Source organism: Bos grunniens, chromosome 15 (assembly GCF_055505025.1).
Source record: "Bos grunniens cultivar Pamir isolate PY7600 chromosome 15, Bosgru_T2T1.0, whole genome shotgun sequence".
In the NCBI taxonomy this organism is placed as follows: Eukaryota; Metazoa; Chordata; class Mammalia; order Artiodactyla; family Bovidae; genus Bos; species Bos grunniens.
This window is the reverse complement of record NC_141179.1, coordinates 37,601,128-37,618,825: the sequence shown is the minus strand read 5'-3', so window position 1 is coordinate 37,618,825 and position 17,698 is coordinate 37,601,128. Positions and strand designations below refer to the sequence as shown.

At 39.8% G+C, this 17,698-nt stretch overlaps 1 long non-coding RNA gene across 9 annotated transcripts in view; it reads left to right on the top strand.

Moving 5' to 3' along the window:
- Positions 1 to 17,698, top strand: part of LOC147357678 (uncharacterized) — a 310,603-nt gene that overhangs the window by 164,890 nt on the left and 128,015 nt on the right. For 3 of the 9 annotated variants that reach the window (XR_015141517.1, XR_015141516.1, XR_015141513.1), the window contains one exon: positions 6,878 to 8,820. The exons of 4 other annotated variants lie outside the window; for them this stretch is intronic. This is a non-coding gene — a long non-coding RNA (uncharacterized LOC147357678). Of the gene's footprint in view, positions 1 to 3,264; positions 6,063 to 6,877; positions 8,821 to 17,698 lie in introns of those variants that run through there. 2 more of the 9 variants (XR_015141514.1, XR_015141512.1) reach the window with 1 other exon arrangement.

The following is a 17,698-nucleotide window of genomic DNA, read 5'->3' as shown; positions in this document are numbered from 1 at the left end:
GCACTCAGAGACTTACACATACGTTCTCTGTACCTTCTTTATTTTATTGTGGTTTCTTTCTACAGCCCTTTTGCCCCATTACTTCATGTTCATGTACTAAAAGATAGAACTTAGGTAAAAGAGAAAGTTGAACTTTACTACTTCATGATATGTTTTATATTTTCTCATTAAGTCTTTATTTGCACCCAAATGAACCTGAAATCCTCACTGTTTTTCCTATTCCTTCCATATACTTAGTAGAGATTGACTTGTGAGTGAAATGGACCTAGGAGGTTGGTGAGGGAAATAGAAGACTGGTCCCCTCTGCAAAGAGGTTCTTAGGATCTTCTCCAATAAGAATCAGGCTTGACTGTGAAGATTCCATGGATGTCCTCCAAACCCCTGGAGTTGGCTCATGTAAGACACACTTCTTCCCATGTAAGATAGGATGTAATTCTTACAACCAGTCTATTGGGCATCCAGAGTGGAATTCCAGGTCTAAACTGTAGGGTAGGGGTTAGCTCTAGGAATCAGAACAAGAAAGATGCCTTAACCTATTCAGTAATTCAGCAAATATTTCTGAGCACGTGTTTTGCAGCAGACATCGCACTAGGTATTAAAGTTGGTTGGCAAGACAGATTTAAATCCAGATAACTCTCACAGTCAAATGAGGTTGCTGCTGCTGCTGCTAACTCACTTCAGTCATATCTGACTCTGTGTGACCCCATAGACAGTAGCCCACCAGGCTCCTCCATCCCTCGGATTCTTCAGGCAAGAACACTGGAGCATGTTGCCATTTCCTTCTCCAATGCATGAAAGTGAAAAGTGAAAGTGAAGTCGCTCAGTCATGTCCGACTCTTCATGACCCCATGGACTGCAGCCCACCAGGCTCCTCCATCCATAGGATTTTCCAGGCAAGAGTACTGGAGCGGGGTGCCATTGCAAATGAGGTTACATGGCATTAAATGCAACAGGACACTAACAAAGTTTCAAGTACAATTGTGATAAACACTAGGAGGGAAAAAAGTAAGATCTGTGGCAGTGAGACTAGGGATCTTGACCTAGTAAGAGTAGTGATGGTGTGCGAGAGGTGTTACTTAGGAAAATGTCCCTGAGCAAGTGATGTTTTACACAGCAACTTGAAGGATACACAGAAGTTGGCCAGAGGAAGAAGTGAGGAGAACATTCTAGAAAGGGGAATTGCACATGCAGAGACCCTAATTCATTAGGTATCTGGCTCATCACAAAACACAGAAGCTAGAGTGGTTGGAGCATGGTAGCAGGGCAGAGTGTTGTGAGATGGAACTGGGGAGGGGAGCTGAGCACTCGGACACTTCCGTAGTTGACCCTGATCCCTCCTGGTGCCATGCCCGCGACTATTAGACAAACAAGACCAAGATATGTGAGGAATAAAGGATGGCTTCTTGAATGCAAAAGTCTACCAGGATTAAAAAAAAGATACATATTTCATGTTTGCCTTTAGACTTTGACAAACTTATTTCTCCTTAAGGAAAGACTCTTCGAATGACAACTTGACATATTTCCCTGTGGCAAAAGAGCCATATGAACATATGTGACACTCCACCCCCCAGTTGTTGAAATGACCTTCTTAAATGGCTTGTTGTGATCTCAGAAATTCTGTCACAGGGCAGAGACACCTAGAAGCCAAACGTTTTATTTCCCAAGTTAGTGTGTACCTTTAATCCTTGTTATATCAGTACAACTGTGGAACATCTTAAGTTGTTTTATGTCTGGTCAACTTGGTCTAATCTGCAAAGAAATCTTTAATCTGATTTACTTCCCAACAATCAGCAAACTAAAAACATTTGTTAATGAAGCTTTTTAGCTACTTGTCCGTGTGAAAGATAATTCTTTAAATTTATTTTGTTTGTATGCTAAAAATGATAGAATAGCAGCCTGAAGAAGTTGAAATGCATTTTCAGGAGTTGGCTGCTTTACAAAAATCCGTGGGTTCTCTGAATGTGACAGTTAGGCCAATTGACGTTCTTCATGCAAATACTGAAGAGATTGATGGCACTGTGAGAGAAGACAGCACATTAAACCCACACAGGCCCTGGGCATTTCCTCAGGCTCCAACTTCTCAGGCAACTCTTTCCCTTCCTGTCAGCAAAAATGAGGTTGTTGACACAAACCAGTAATTATAGAAGACACCTTAAGTAGAATAAAACCTGATCTATATTCACTCCTTAGCCATAGTTCTAAACCTCAACACCCATTTGAGTGTTACCATTTTTGACTTCAAGAACTGAAAGCCTTTATACGAAAGAGACATATGCTTCTTGGATTGGTTAGGAAAGAGCCGTTGAAATTTGTGGAGGGTCCAATTATTGATCTATTTTTTTAAGCAAAAGCAGTTTGATTCTTTAGAGCGCTGATGAGAATAGAACTGACCCATCGGAAATGAATTCTGTAACCTCTGCCTCTTTCCCTTCTGGTTTCCCCAGTCTCCTGGGTCATTTATCAGAGTCCATACTACTTTTTGTATATGATTTTTGGTTCACCTGTGTATTGGTCAGGAAAAAGATGAAACACTTGGAGTGGGTAATTTGAGGAGAATTTAGCAAGAAACAAGCATTTACAAAGATGAGAGCAGGGACTAAGGAGAAGAGGAGAGCTGGTACAGGACCCCATGGGGTACTCTTACCATGCCAGGGCTGAAAGGGGAAGGGGAAGGCGTGGTTACCGACAGGAGTTTGACCTCTGACAGAGGGACTCAGCTGACTCTTGGCATCTCTTCTTGGAGGGAGTTGGGAATAAATACCTGATCTCGTTTCTCTTCCACCATCTGATTTCCAGTGCTTCTTGTTGACCAAATCAAACCAGAAGCCAGTAGACAAGGGAACACACTGAGGTCCAGCAGCCTTCTGGAACAGAGTGGGGTCAGGAGTGGAAAGGGAATCTCAGAGGTGTGGGGGTGAATATCAGTGAATGCAACATTCAGAATAAAATGCTTGCCTCCTGCACTTAAGACTGTGAAAGCCTTTTCAACAGAGGGTGTGTCTTTCATTTTTGTGGTCCAAGCTCCAAACTCAAGCCCTGACAAATAGAAAGGACTTAATAAATTCTGAGTAAATGAGTGGATATAGGGATGGGGAGTGGATATAGGGATGGGGAATGGATGGGTGATTAAATGACTGGATGAATAAGCAAGTGACTAAACGAATGATGGTAGGATAAAGTTTTCCCTACTGGAGTCCTTTAGATGATCTGCTCTGGTAACTACCTAGGGACAACTTGTAATTAACATATCAAATTCTTCTAAAGGTCTTGAAAGAGTTTGTTTCTTCTGCTGCTTAAGCAGCCTGCACAGAAGCTTGCGTACTGGATGAAATTGCTTCCTTCATAGCAGAGACAAAGCACCGCCTACCTCCTGTTCCAAAGACCTCAAATTCTGAATTAGGAGAGACATGAATTAATGAGTTCTGCATGTAACAAGAAAAACCTCTTTTAATAACTGGGAGTTAAACAGAGTTTGGATCCCTGCTGATCTTATTGGCAAAATTAAATAAAAGTGACATTCTGCTGGCCCAAGCAAATTAGCAGCCAGCCTGTGTAAAGGCTCAGTTAACCCCAGACATTGTGTGATGTATTACCCATTGTTTGACGTACTTTCATAAGAGCAAGACGAAGTGTCCCATCCTTTAGACTGTGGTAATGTGCTTCATTGTTAAATTCAATAGGAAAAGCGATTCATACTGTGGTATGATTGAAAAGAAAATTGAATCCTTTTGATGTTATAAATGTGTCTATTACTGCGTGTGCACACAAATTTTCCATGGAAATTATGGTGAAAGTAGTGATTCTCCTAGAAAAATGCATTAGTGTTGACACGTTCAATTTTATCTGCATCAGAATATAAATACCCTTTAACCATGGTCAAATTGTGCGGAATGTATATACCACATCTGCATAAGTCACTTGTCTATCCATCTATTGGGAAAAAAGCATTGAGCTCTGAGATCTATCCTGTTTCTCCATTTGCAGTTTTGAAAATACATAATACTAAAAGCGTTGGTGCAGGGTTTGTGTGAGGGTCTTTCTAATTTGAGAAACAGCTTCAGAAAGCAAAGGTCTGTAATTTCATGTCTTAGTTACACAAAGCTAGTTTGTAGGCTTTGGAAAACTTGGCAAGTTGCAGTTTGAGTGTCATGTTAGCATTGGCCACCAGGCCATTATTGGCTATGCCCTGACCGAGTGGTCATGGAACCTTCTTACAAAGTGGTAGGTGATGTCAGGGACATACACTCAGCTTGGCTCTGTGATTTCAAATCCCGCTGCTTACAAGCTAAATGAGGACAGTAAAATGCCTGTCATCTCTTGCCTCCCTCCACCTAAGATCTGCCCCTTTTCTGCTCTGCTCCTCCATCCTCCTGACTTTGTCCTTCTTTCTTCAGATCTGAAACTCAAGGAAACACTTCTCCTCTCCAGGTTTCAGTCCCCTCTTCTACACATCAAGGTGGATGTCTCTTTGTCCTTCAAAGTTAAATGCTTGGTACTATTTGAACACAATATGCTCTTTTTTGCTTTCCTTCCTATATGTCAGGACTTTGGGGGTCACAAACAGTAAAAAAAAAAAAAAATTCAACACAAAATGGCCTAAGAAATACAAGAATTCATTGCTCCTCTACCATACCACTTCACACTCTGAAAAAACTCTCAGAGGAAAATCTGCCAATGGGCATTGACAGCAGAACTGATATCCCCCTTAGGACTGAGTCCATTTGCAAATTCTCTTGGTGGTCTCTTCTCCTGGTGGCAACAATACTGACCAGGGTTCTTGGCTTTCCCCAATCAATAGAAACTGACTAGACGCCAGACAAATTCAGGTTTTACTGGGGCTCCTGTGTCAACTGCTGGAGAGATGAAAACAAGTTAACATGTTCCCTTGCTCACTCGCCAATGGGGAGTGAGCTCATTCCTTAAGTGAATGAGGGCAGGGGAGTGTCCAGAGGGTGGGCTGGAGGGGTGGCTTAGGTGGTCTGCCTGCCCCTTTGTGGTACTGAGCTCAGGGGGACATGCACAGTACCCTGTTTTTGCTCCCAACACCCAGTTCCTTTGCTCCCAGTTCTTCAGAAATGGCTGCTGAGTTTTCTGTCTTTTTGTATCTTTTGGTCCAAAATTTGTTCCAACTGCACATGCACACAGCTATCGTTAGTCCCATATAGTTTCTTTGTATTTTGTGTTTGAGGAGAAGTGTGTCCAGATTTAAGCACTGCAGCACTGCAGTGAACCGTCCCAGGTCCCAGGCCTGTCTCAGCAAGATGGCCATATTACTTGTTCACATCCTTCCCACTCCAAAATCAACCACACAAAAAGTCATGAGTGTATTTTTGAGCCATGTTCCTGGGCCGGACTCTCCTTGTTCCAAATTAAAGTCAGTACCTATCCATGAACCAGTCACTGCAGTCGGAAGCAGGCAGTGCTCTGATTAGCCAGGCTGCAGTCACATCTACCCTTGGAGTTGAAGGGTAGGCTAAGAGTGGGGGAGAGTAATCACTCCAAGAAAATTTATGTCCCTGTTACTAAAAGAAGGATAAACATGTAATGGAAGGGGATGGACAGACACGTCTATTGTAATGTGTTCATGCAAGCAGTTTCTGCTGCCTGAAATAGTTCCTTTTCTTTGTCAGTGTGATGAATCCTTGCTTATCCTTTAAGATGTGGTTCAAAAGCCCTTCTTCAGTGATCCCTCTCAAATCCCTGCCTGTCTTTACTTTCTTAGCACTGAAACACGTCTCTGTTACAGAATCTGCAATGCTCACCTCATCCTTCCACAAATATTTATTGAGCACCTACTAGGTATACAGAGCACTGCAGGCTTGCTTTTTCTAAGGACCTGAAATACTAGGCTCTCTGTGCCAACTGAATGATATAATAGAAAGAAATGTTGGGCCAACTTAAGGAGGAGAGTGGTGAAAGTGTTGGCAGGGGAACAGAGAAACTCACAGAAAGTTAACAGAATAACTTGTTCTTCTAGGAGGGCGCTGGCAAACCAAGGTCACTCAACACGTGTTGTTGCTGCATATCTACTAAGGACCAGATATTGTCTCAGTGCCTCAGGGGTAAATCAATTAAAAAAAAAAGTGTAGTAATATCTATCTTTGTGGAGGGAATCTGGAGGAGGGAGTTCCAGGCTAAAGAAACAGCCAGTGCAAAGCCCTGAACTAGGAGTATGTTTGACTTATCACAGGATCAGCAAAATGGCTAGTGTGGCAGAAAGAGAGTATGGAGGAAGTGATATTAGAAAGATACCAGGGCCAGATCATGGAGAGGCTAATAGGACTTTAGCTTTTACTCTTCAACCCCTCTATCCAACTCCTGAAGCAATCCAGAACTGTACAAAAATACATTATCAGTCTGTGGAGATAATGGGGCTAGGATTAGACTTGAAACAGGGACCCTGGGTTCTCACCAATTTATCACCTTCCTCATTAATGTATCCCAAGTTATGTAAAAAGACTTCTGCCTCAGTTTCCTATTAACAATTCCAATTGACAAGCTAGCTCTGCTGAGACTCTGACACCTTCAGTAGCCTGCAGCTCCTTGTACGGAGCTGTATACAGGTTTCAGGGGGCAGGAGGTTGGAGGATAGTGAGCGAAGGGTAGAGGAAAGGGTAGAGTTTAATATTCAAGGACAGGGTCTGAGTCAAAGTGTTGTATTTGAACTATGGCTCTGCCACTTCACTGGGTTGTTACTTGCTCTGAGCCTCATTGTCCTTATCTGTTAAATGGGAGCAAGAAAACCTATTCCACACTGTGCTATACAAGAATGGATGTAAACCGCACAACGTAGAATAATCCCTCACTAATTACTCTCCTGGATATTTCTTGCAAATCCTCTCCGCCTAGAGTTGACAGAGTTCTTTATTCTCCCTAGCACTGGCTGAGACCTGCTTTCTAAGAGCCATGAAGCTGCTGCATACTTGGACTTTCAGTGTCATCAGGCACCTGGGTTTTGACCCTTTATCACCCTTGTTCCATTCCTTCTCAAGGATGAATCGGATCCTGTTGGTTCTTAAATCCTGTCTGAGTTGATGACACAACTCCTGTTGACGTGTTGACACATCAACGCGTGATGGCACCGTACCTATCTGGACGTGGACTATTTGGCTGCTGACCATTCCTCCAGTTGTGGCGAACAACCTGAGAACTGCCTTATTTATGTCCGCAGAAGTTCTATCCTGCCTTGTCCCCATTCCCATCCTACAAGACTGGCTGGTCCCAGTCTTACAGCAGCCAGTCCTTAGTAGAATCGTGCCACATGCCCACCACATTCTTCCTCCTCCAGAAAGCAGTTTCTCCAGGTGCTACATAAGCAGCAGAACTCATCCATGGACTCTTTCATACAGATGTTGTCTCTAATTCACCTCCAGGGCAAAACCGACCCGTACAGTGGCCCTTTTCTAGGGAAAAACCCTCTGGTGTCATTTCTGTGCCTCTCACTCCTTTCTCTCTCTCACGTGGAACTCTCTGCCACTCTCGGCCTTGTATCATGTGAGTGTTGCCTTGTAAATCATTCAGAATCCAAGTCTGGGTGGGATATTTACCCAGAGCGGGTTATGACTGGATGCACTCCTATGTCACCATGTGCCATGCTCATTTCTTATAAAGTAGTTTATTATTCTGTGGGGCATTAATAGATTACCAGAGTGATATGATTAAGGCTAGTGAGTCATTAATTAGCATCTAATTAAAAGAGATGAGTTACATACCCATGTACAGTAGCTAATGTTATGTTTTCCTTGAAAAAGAAATGATTCAATGTATAGCAATTGTGTTTTCAAAGAAACCACACCAAACCATATGTGTGGTTTTCTTGGGCTGCAGGGGCAATGTGTGCCTTAGGGCATCAGAAAATTGAATAATGCTCCTCCCCAAAGAAGTGGGTGCCAACACGGGCTAGGATCTTTCTGGTTACAGGAAGCTGGCTTGAGCTTTGCATGGTTTCCAGAAATAGCAACAGAGAAGTCATAGAGATAGCTTCCTAGAGCCAGAGCCTAGGTTCCAGGGCTATGTCTCCTGTTCAACTTTCTATCAACTCACACTGCCAAGTGTGCTTACATCCTTTATCTGATTTAATTTTCAAAGAACCCATATCCCCATTTTATAAAACAGAAAACTAAACCTCAGGCAGGACTCAGTTGTGGCTGATGTGATAAAACCAGCGAATTTCTGCAGAAGCACCAGGATACAAGCCAAGGCCTTCTGAAACCTGACTTTGATCCTCCATCTAGCCTTCCCTCTCTATTCCTTACTTCACACCTTTTCCTCCCGCTGAACCACTCTCCACCCTGTTTCTTCTAATGGCCTCATTCTGCTCACAGCCGACTGAGAAGGCTCTCAGTTTATCCTCCCTGTGTCCACATCCCACTTGAACTTCTGGATGCAGATCAATCCTAATTTCATCAACACTGACTGACCTGGACGACAGTCATTCTTCCTCTCCAAGAATTCTCAGTAGATTTGTATAATAGAACTCAAACTGGAAGACGATGAGCGTTCATCTGACTGTAGCTCTCTACAGTGCAGACATTTCCATTATGAAACCCTACAAATGTAGTCACTGAGCCTCACTGAGCAACTGAGTTTGTTGTGTGTCATTTCCATTTTTATAACTTGCTACCTCTAATTATCAAAATAATACATAAAAAGGATCTGGAAAGAAGAAAATCATGGTTACTCCTATAGAAGGGATTAAGGTGGGAATAGGAAGGGAGCAGCTGAGAATATCAAAAGGAACTTTTATTATTGGTACTTGTATCTTTTACATCACTATTTTATTCATGTATTTCTTATGTAATAAAAAACAATAAGCAAAATCAACATGTTCCTATTGGAGGAATCTTGTATATTTATAGGAAGGATAAACAAATAGAACAAACTGTAACTCTCTTGTCTATAAGTTAACTGCTGTTATCTATATATCTACATTTGGTATCTTTATTCTACTTTATTTTTCATTACATTTACATTTAAATATTATGATACTGTATAAGAATTGGAAATCCTTATTTTTAATAGGTTAACATATGCATCTCCCAAATTATTAAAAAAAATTTATTCCTATAAAATGTAATTATAGCATGATATTCTATTGAGGGTTGAAACATCACTCATATAACCTTTCCCTGAGGTTGGACATATATGTTTCTAATATTTTCACAGTATAAATATTGCTGAGGAAAACATCTGTTTTTAATTGGAAAGTTTAAATTATTTATATTTCTTGTCATAACTGGAATGCTCGTTTGTTCTCGTTCTGTTCTGTTTATTATATTTGATCCTTCCTTGCTGTTTTCTTTGGATCATCTTCTCTTTCATTATTTTTCCCCCATGGTAGTTTTAAAGGTATATATGTTGTTTTTAACTCTACTAATGTTTCCTTTTAAACTTAGTACTTAATAGAGAACTATTGAAACTTCTCTTCTAAAGTTTCTAATCTTGCTTCTCCAGCACAATATGGCTAGCTAATCTTACTGTTAAACTCATCTCCGGAGTTCTTAAATTCAATGATTATATTGTTCTTGAGTCTATAATTTCAGTTTGATATTTTTTCATAGATTCCATTTCTCTGGAATCTTAACCAAATTGCTGCAAATTTTAGAAGATTTAGAATTTTTATATCTTCGTGAGGGAATTTGTCATTTGCCATTATGCGTTATATATATTTAAAGTATATTTGCACTAAAAATTTCCTTGTCTGGAATTACTGTGGTTATATCAGATTTTTGTTCTCTTCTTTTTTGAAATACAAATGATATAGGCTAAAATGCACTTCAGTGTGTTTTAACAAGATCATATAAATATGATGCTTATCTCCTTAAATATATACAAAATATTTTCATCACTTCAGAGAGTCCTAAGTCATTTTTTTTAATCCTTTACAATAGTAAAAAGAGATGAGTCATGTACCCATGTACTTATTGCTTATTTACATATTACAGTATATACTCTTTTATACAATGCACAGTCTTTTGTATCCAGCTGAGAGTAAAATCTGTGAAATTCATCCATGTTGGTGCATGAATAAGAAATATTTCTTTTTGTTTTGGCACAGTATTCCATTATATAAATAAACCACAATTTATATATGTACTCACCAGTTGGTAGACATTTATACTGTTTCCAGTTGAGGCTACTATGACTAAAGGTTTTATGAATATTCTTGTACAAGCATTTGTACAGACCCGAGTTTTCATTTCTTTTGAGTAAATGCCTAGGAAAGGGATTGCTAGTTCATAGAGTATACATATGCTTAACTTTATAAGAAACTGCCAAACTACTTTTTAAAAAGGTTGTACCATCCAAATTGCTACCAGAAATATATAAGAGTTCTGACTGTTCTGCCTTTTCAAGTTGAGGAAGTTCCTTCAATTTCCAGCTTGCTGAGAGATTTTATCATTAATGTATATTGAGTATTTCAAATGTTTTTCTCTTGTTGTTCAGTCACTAAGTCGTGTCCGACTCTTTGCGACCCCATGAACTGCAGCATGCCAGACTTCTCTGTCCGTCACTATCTCCTTGAGTTTGCTCAAACCCATTCCACTGAGTCAGTGATGCCATTCAGCCATCTCATCCTCTGTCTCCGCCTCTTCCTCTTGGCCTCAGTTTTTCCCAGCATCAGGGTCTTTTCCAATGAGTCAGTTCTTCGCATCAGGTGGCCAAATTATTGGAGCTTCAGCTTCAGCATCAGTCCTTCCAATGAATATTCAAGGTATTGATTTCCTTTAGGGTTGACTGATTTGATCTCTTTGCAGTTCAAGGGACTCTCAAGAGTCTTCTCCAGCACCACAGTTCAAAATTGTCAATTCTTTGGCACTCAACCTTCCTTCTGGTCCAACTCTCACATCCGTACATGACCACTGGAAAAACCATAGCTTTGACTAATGGACCTTTGTTGGCAAAGTGATATCTCTCTGCTTTTTAAAACACTGTCTAGGTTTGACCTAGCTATTCTTCCAAGGAGCAAGTGTCTTTTAATTTCATGGCTTCAGTCACAGTCTGCATTGATTTTGCAGCCCAAGAAAATGAAATCTGACAGTTTCCACATTTCCCCATCTATTTGCCATGAAGTGATGGGACCAGATGCTATAATCTTCATTTTTTGAATGTTGAGTTTTAAGCCAGCTTTTCACTCTCCCATTACACCTTCATCAAGAGACTCTTTAGTTCTCTTCACTTTCTGCCATTAAAGTGGTATCATCTGCATATGCAAGGTTGTTGATATTTTTCCTGGCAATCTGAATTCCAGCTTGTCCTTCATCCAGCCCGGCATTTCACATGATGTACTCTGCATATAAGTTAAATAAACAAGATGACAATATATAGCCTTGATGTACTCCTTCCCCTATTTTGAACCAGTCCATTGTTCCATGTTCAGTTCTAATTGTTGCTTTTGTTAGAAACCTGTATGTCTAGACCTGCACACAGATTTCTCAGGAGGCAGGTAAGGAGGTCTGGTATTCTCATCTCTTTAAGAATATTCCACAGTTTGTTGTGATCCACACAGTCAAAGGCTTTAGCATAGTCAATAAAGCAGAAGTAGATGTTTTTTGGAATTCTCTTGCTTTTTTGATGATACAGTGTATGTTGGTTCCTCTGCCTTTTCTAAATCCACCTTGTACATCTGGAAGTTCTTGGTTCACATAATGCTGAAGCCTAGCTTGAAGGAATTTGAGCATAATCTTGCTGACATGTAAAATGAGTACAATTTTACGGTAATTTGAGCATTCGTTGCTATTGCTTTTCTTTGGGATTGGAATGAAAACCGACCTTTTCCAGTCCCGTGGCCCCTGCTGAGTTTTCCAAATGTGCTGGCATAATGAGTGCATCACTTTAACAGCATCATCTTTTAAGATTTGAAATAGCGCAGGTGGAATTCCATCACCTCCACTGTCTTTGTTCATAGTAATTCTTCCTGTGGCCTACTTGACTTCATATTCCAGGATGTCTGGTTCTAGGTGAGTGATCACATCCTTGTGGTTAACTGGGTCATTGAGAGATTTTTATACAGTTCTTCTGTGTATTCCTGCAATCTTTTCTTAATCTCTTCAGCTTCTGTTAGATAGTGAAATTATCACTTTTTTCTTGTTTGTTCATGAATCTCCTTTAGTCTGCCAATTAATATTTTAAAGTTATATAACCTTGTATTCCTAGAACAAATTTCTCCTAGTTTTATATATTATTAGATTCAATTTGCTAATATTTTATTAATGATATTTTTGTATTTTTTGTGTTCATGAGGATTATTGTTCTGTAATTTTCTTTTCTTATGCCTGATTTTGGCATTAAGGTTTTCCTGGCTTCCTAAAATTACTTCAATGGTGTTTTTGCCATTTTCTGAAAAGTTTTGGTCAAATTAGCATTATTTCTTTCTTTAAAATATGGTAAAATGAACTAATAAAGGTACTAAATCTGGAGTTTTCTTTAAAATAATGTTGTCAGTTACATGTTCAGGTTATTTAAATAAGTATGGGACTGTACAGCTATTTATCTTTTCTTGAGATAGTTTTGACAGTTTGCATCATTCAACACATTTGTCTAATTTATCCAAGATGTAAAATTTATTGGAATAAAAATTTTTATAATATGCCCATATCCTTTGGATATCTGCAGAATCTGTAGTGAAGTCCCCTGTGTCATTGTTTATATTGGCAAATCGTGGTTTCTTTTTTCTTGATGGTTTAGCTAGAAGTTTGACAGTGTTTTTTTTCTTTTTTTGTTTGTTTTGTTTTAACCTTTCCTCCAAATACCAGATTTGGGTTACATTGGTTTTCTCTGTTGTTTATCTGTTTTATATTTCATTGATTTGTTCTCTTCATTATTTTCTTCCCTCTTAATTAGGTCAAATTTACTCTTCCTTTTCTAGCTTTCTAAAGTGGGAGCAGATTAGATTACTAATCTGTTTTTCTTTTAAATTAGCTTAATTAAGGTAGAATTTAAAACAAAATCCATCAAGTTTAGGGGGAGGGGCATATAGTTCAACAAGTTATGAAATGTGTATACACCGAGGTCTCTAACACCAAAATCAATGCATTAAATATTTTCATCTGTTGAAAGTGTCCTCAAACTCCTTTTTCAGGAAATCCCCCAACTTTATGGCAACCACCATTGTGATTCTTTTCCATGATGAATAAATATTTTCTTCACTCAAAACAATCCTTTTGGGATTTATCCATGTTATTGTACAGATCAATAATTTCTAATATTCTACTTCATCAATATACCAAAATTTGGGTTTTGTTTTTTTTTTTTGGCTCACCTATTAACAGGTATTTGCTGCTGCTAAGTCGCTTCAGTCCTGTCCGACTCTGTGCGACCCCATAGACCGGCAGCCCACCAGGCTCCCCCTTCCCTGGGATTCTCCAGGCAAGAATACTGGAGTGGGTTGCCATTTCCTTCTCCAATGCATGAAAGTGAAAAGTGAAAGTGAAGTTGCTCAGTCGTGTCCGACTCTTAGTGACCCCATGGACTGCAGCCTACCAGGCTCCTCCATCCATGGGATTTTCCAGGCAAGAGTATTGGAGTGGGGTGCCATTGCCTTCTCTGATTAACAGATATTTAGGATGTTATAAAGTTGATATTTTTCTTTCCTACCTTTTGACCCCCTTATTTTTCCCACCCGCCCCCAAAACCTTGCATCTGGCAACTACCAATCTGATTTCTGTATTTATAAGTTTGAAGTCAGTTACTACTTTATTTTTGTCAGAAAACATCCTTGAGCCTATACAATGAAAATATATGTAATCATTTACCTCCTTCAGTGAAGATGGATAATACATCTCTTCCCATTCTTATTTTACATACTACCACCAGTTTTAATTGGTGTAAGATAGTTTTATCAAGTTAATTATTGCTCCTTTTATAAAATAAGAATCCTCTTTTTCAAGAATTATTTATGACACTTTCATTCTGTTTTGTAACCATGTTTACCACAGTTACTTAGAATAAATTACATGCTTGAATGCTTTTAGTTGCTCATTACCAGTTCTTCCACACCATGATGTTATTATTTATGATTTTTAAATTTTGATTCTTTTTTTTTTCATCTGCCTGAAATAGATCTTGAAGTAACTTTTCAGGAAGAATGCATGAGTCAAATACTTTGTTAGTCCTTCATAACTGAGGTTATTGGTCTGTTGACTTCATATATAAACCACAGTTTTCAAGTATTCAATCATTTACCTAAAAAAAAGCAAATGCTAACCTGATCAAAGTACAGTGCTGGATGCAGAATACAGCCATATGTAACCTGTGCACCATTGACGTTTTCATGAATTTTACACTCTGATGCAGGAAACAGACATTAACAGCTGATTCCAGAATTAATTACTGGTGATCACAGTAACAAAGGAGACTAACAGAGTTCTATTTAGGAGAGAAGCAAGGGGATGGAAAAGGCTTCTCTGAAAGGGTAATAATTAAATGAGGACACCTAAAATGAATGACTGATGTGGAGTGTTTTATTTAGGAAGGAATGATAAATTCTAGGGCTTCCCTGGTGGCTCAGATGGTAAAGAATCCGCCTGCAGTGCAGGAGACCCGAGTTTTATCCTTGGGTTGGGAAGATCCCCTGGAGAAGGGAATGACTACCCACTCTAGTATTCTGGCCTGGAGAGTTCCACGGAGAGAGAAGCCTGAATGGGCAACGTACGTAAGAACTTGAGGATGGATGGAATATGAAATAAAGGCAATGTAGATGCTATGCAGGGTAGGGAGCAGAAGTATGATATATGTCTGGTAAAATGGCCAAAGGCTGATGACACAGAACCTCAAAGGTCTCATTCAGGGTTGGAATTTTTGTGTAAGACGAAATCACTGAAGTGGTGGGAGCAGAGATGTGGCATGATCACATGACTTAAAAAAAAAAAATCACACTGATTGTGCTGTGTTGAATGATTCAGAAAGGGGTAAGGAGATGAAGATGGACCAGCCAGGAGGCTATTTGCTGTTGCAAAGGTTCCAGTGAGAGATGATAGTGGCTTGGATCAGAGTGGTGGCAGTTGAAACTGTAAGAGGTAGATGCATTTAAGACAGTGTAGGAGATTGCTTTCGTTCTTCTCACACACCCAACATCAAATCCATTAGCAATCTGTTTGCTATACGTTTGAAATATATCCAATCCAACCACTTCTTACCACCCCCTCCACTTTCACCCCAGTCCAAGTCCCCGCCATCTCTTATCTGCAAGGTATTATTATTGCATCATTATATAATCGCTGTAGCTTCCTAGCTATTCTTTCTGTATTTACTTTTGCTCTGCTTCACACAATGGCCTTGTTAAAATGTAAATCAAAGTCATTCATTTCAAAACTCTCTAACAATTTCCTATTTCACTCAGATGTTCTAACAATGGCCCACAAGGCCAAATGTAATCTGGTTTTGTTATTTTTGGTGTCTCTTGCCACTGTCTGATTTGCTTATTCTAGTTCAACTACACTCGCCTCCTTGTCATTCTCTCACTGTACCCAGGACATTTGCACTTGCTGTTCTCATTGTGAGGAACACTCTTCCCCTAAATTTTTGCATGACCTGCTCATTTATTTCATGACTGGAATACATTATTCCAGTCTACTCAAATGTGTCAGCTTAAGAGACATCCTCCCTGACCATCCCGTGAGAACTGCTGCACTACCAGCCTCTGTCCTCTGATCCTACTTCATCTTTCTTCCGAGCCCTGACACTTGGATAGCTTTGTACATTGTCTGCTTTTCTCACCTGGAATGTGGACTCCTCAAGAGCAGACATAGTGTTTTATTTATTGTTACATGGTCAGAAATACTCACCATATGAATGATTTGAAGAATGTGGCAGTGAGGAAGGAGACAGTGCTGAGCACAGCTCCCAGGTTTCTGGCTTATAACGTAGGGTAGCTGGGAGTACCGTTAACTGGTATGAGGAAGTTGGAGGAGGAAGGGTTGGGGAGAGATCAGGAGTTTGCAACTGGGCAGGCTGAATGTAAGATAACCTTAAAAACATCAAAAGGGGATGTCTAGTAGCCAAAGGGATACATGGGTTTGTAAAGTTATCCATGTACAGAAGCTCTAAGCCCTAGGTGACCAGCTCTTCCCAGTTTGCTTAGGCCTTTTCCTAATTTAAGCATTGAGTCCCAAGGCCTTGGAAACTCCTCGGCCATGAACAAGTTGCTGGGTGATCACCCTACAGTCAGCATGTATGTCATGGGTGGAAGTCATGGCATGACTGTGGGATCACAGGGAGAATGTGCAGAGATGCCAGTCCATGCTTGAGCTCTGTGGCACTCCATTGATTAAGGCGTGGTGAGCCTGTGCCATCTCCCATTGGGCTCTGGGCTCCCTGTGGGCTGGGAGGCATGATGCATGATAACTGCCCAATCATATTTGTTATGAATGAAAAAAATTAGAGGTTGAATAAATGAGGCACAAAGGAGAATGAGAGAAATAGGAAGGTGTAAAGGAGAGTTTTAAAGGAAAGCTTTAAATATTGTATCACTTCTATCCTCTCTGCTCAAAACGTTTCAAAGATTTTCTCAGGTAAACATTCACAAATCTGATTTGCAAGGTCTTGTCTGCTTCCTCCATCCCCGTCACCTGCTTCTCTTTATCTTGCTGCCTGTGCATCTCTGCCTGTTGTGCTCTTCCCAATACCTGCAATGCTAGAAGAAGAAAGTGGAATCAAAAGGGATTTTAAAAAATCTTTTAAAAACTCCCTCTTTCTCTTATGTGTGTGTGTGTGATAAGTTTCTGTAATTTTAGTCATCTTGGTGGGTGTGTGTGTATAGTGATATATCATTATGGTCTCAATCTGTACCTCTAAGACAAGAAATGATGTTGAGCGTTTCTTTTGGACATTTGGCCACCCTGTTCTGTGAAGTGCCTCTTAAAGCCTTTTTGTCTATTAGATTATCTTTCATTTTCTTATTGTTTTGTACAAACTTACATTTCTAGATATTAATCTTTTGCCAGATATGTATTATAAATATCTTCTACTCTGTGGCTTTCATTTCCCCCATTCTAATGGTATCTTTTTCTCCAATATCTTGAACCAATCTTCTTTGATAAATTCTTAATTTAAAAGTATTCCAGTGTACCAAACTTCTTCTTCGTGGTTTATGCTTTGTATGTCCTACTGGAAGAATTTTCTTTGCCTCCCTGAGGTCATGAAGACATTCTCCTGTATTTTCTTCTTGAAGCTTTATTGTTTTACTTTTCACATGTCGTTCTATGCTTTCTGGAGCTCCATCCTTCCCGTATTCACTATAGTGCCACATTCTTTCAAATCAAGGGGCCATGTGTGCAGGTCTGTCTCTAGATTTTCTGTTCTGTTCCATTCGTTTCTTTGTCTATCTTTGGACTAATGCCACACTACCTTTACTAGTGTAGCTTTATAGCAAGTCTTGTTATGGCACAGTGTGTGCTCACCCTATGTTGATCCCATTGTCTCTAGTGTGAAACTCAAACTCCTTAACAAGGTCTACAAGGCCCACATTCCCGGCCTATGTTCCCAGTCTCATCTCTCCACTCTCTTAACTCATTATGTCCCATTAGGCTTTTCTGTTCCTTTGAAAACAGACATTCCAGGCTTGTTCCTGTCTCAGTATCTTTGCACTTGCTGTTCTTTTTCTCTGGATCTCTCTTCCCCAGATCAACACAGGATTAGAGCTTTCTTGTTATTCAGATGCCAGATCAAATGTCCCTTTCTCAGAGACTCTCCTGATGAC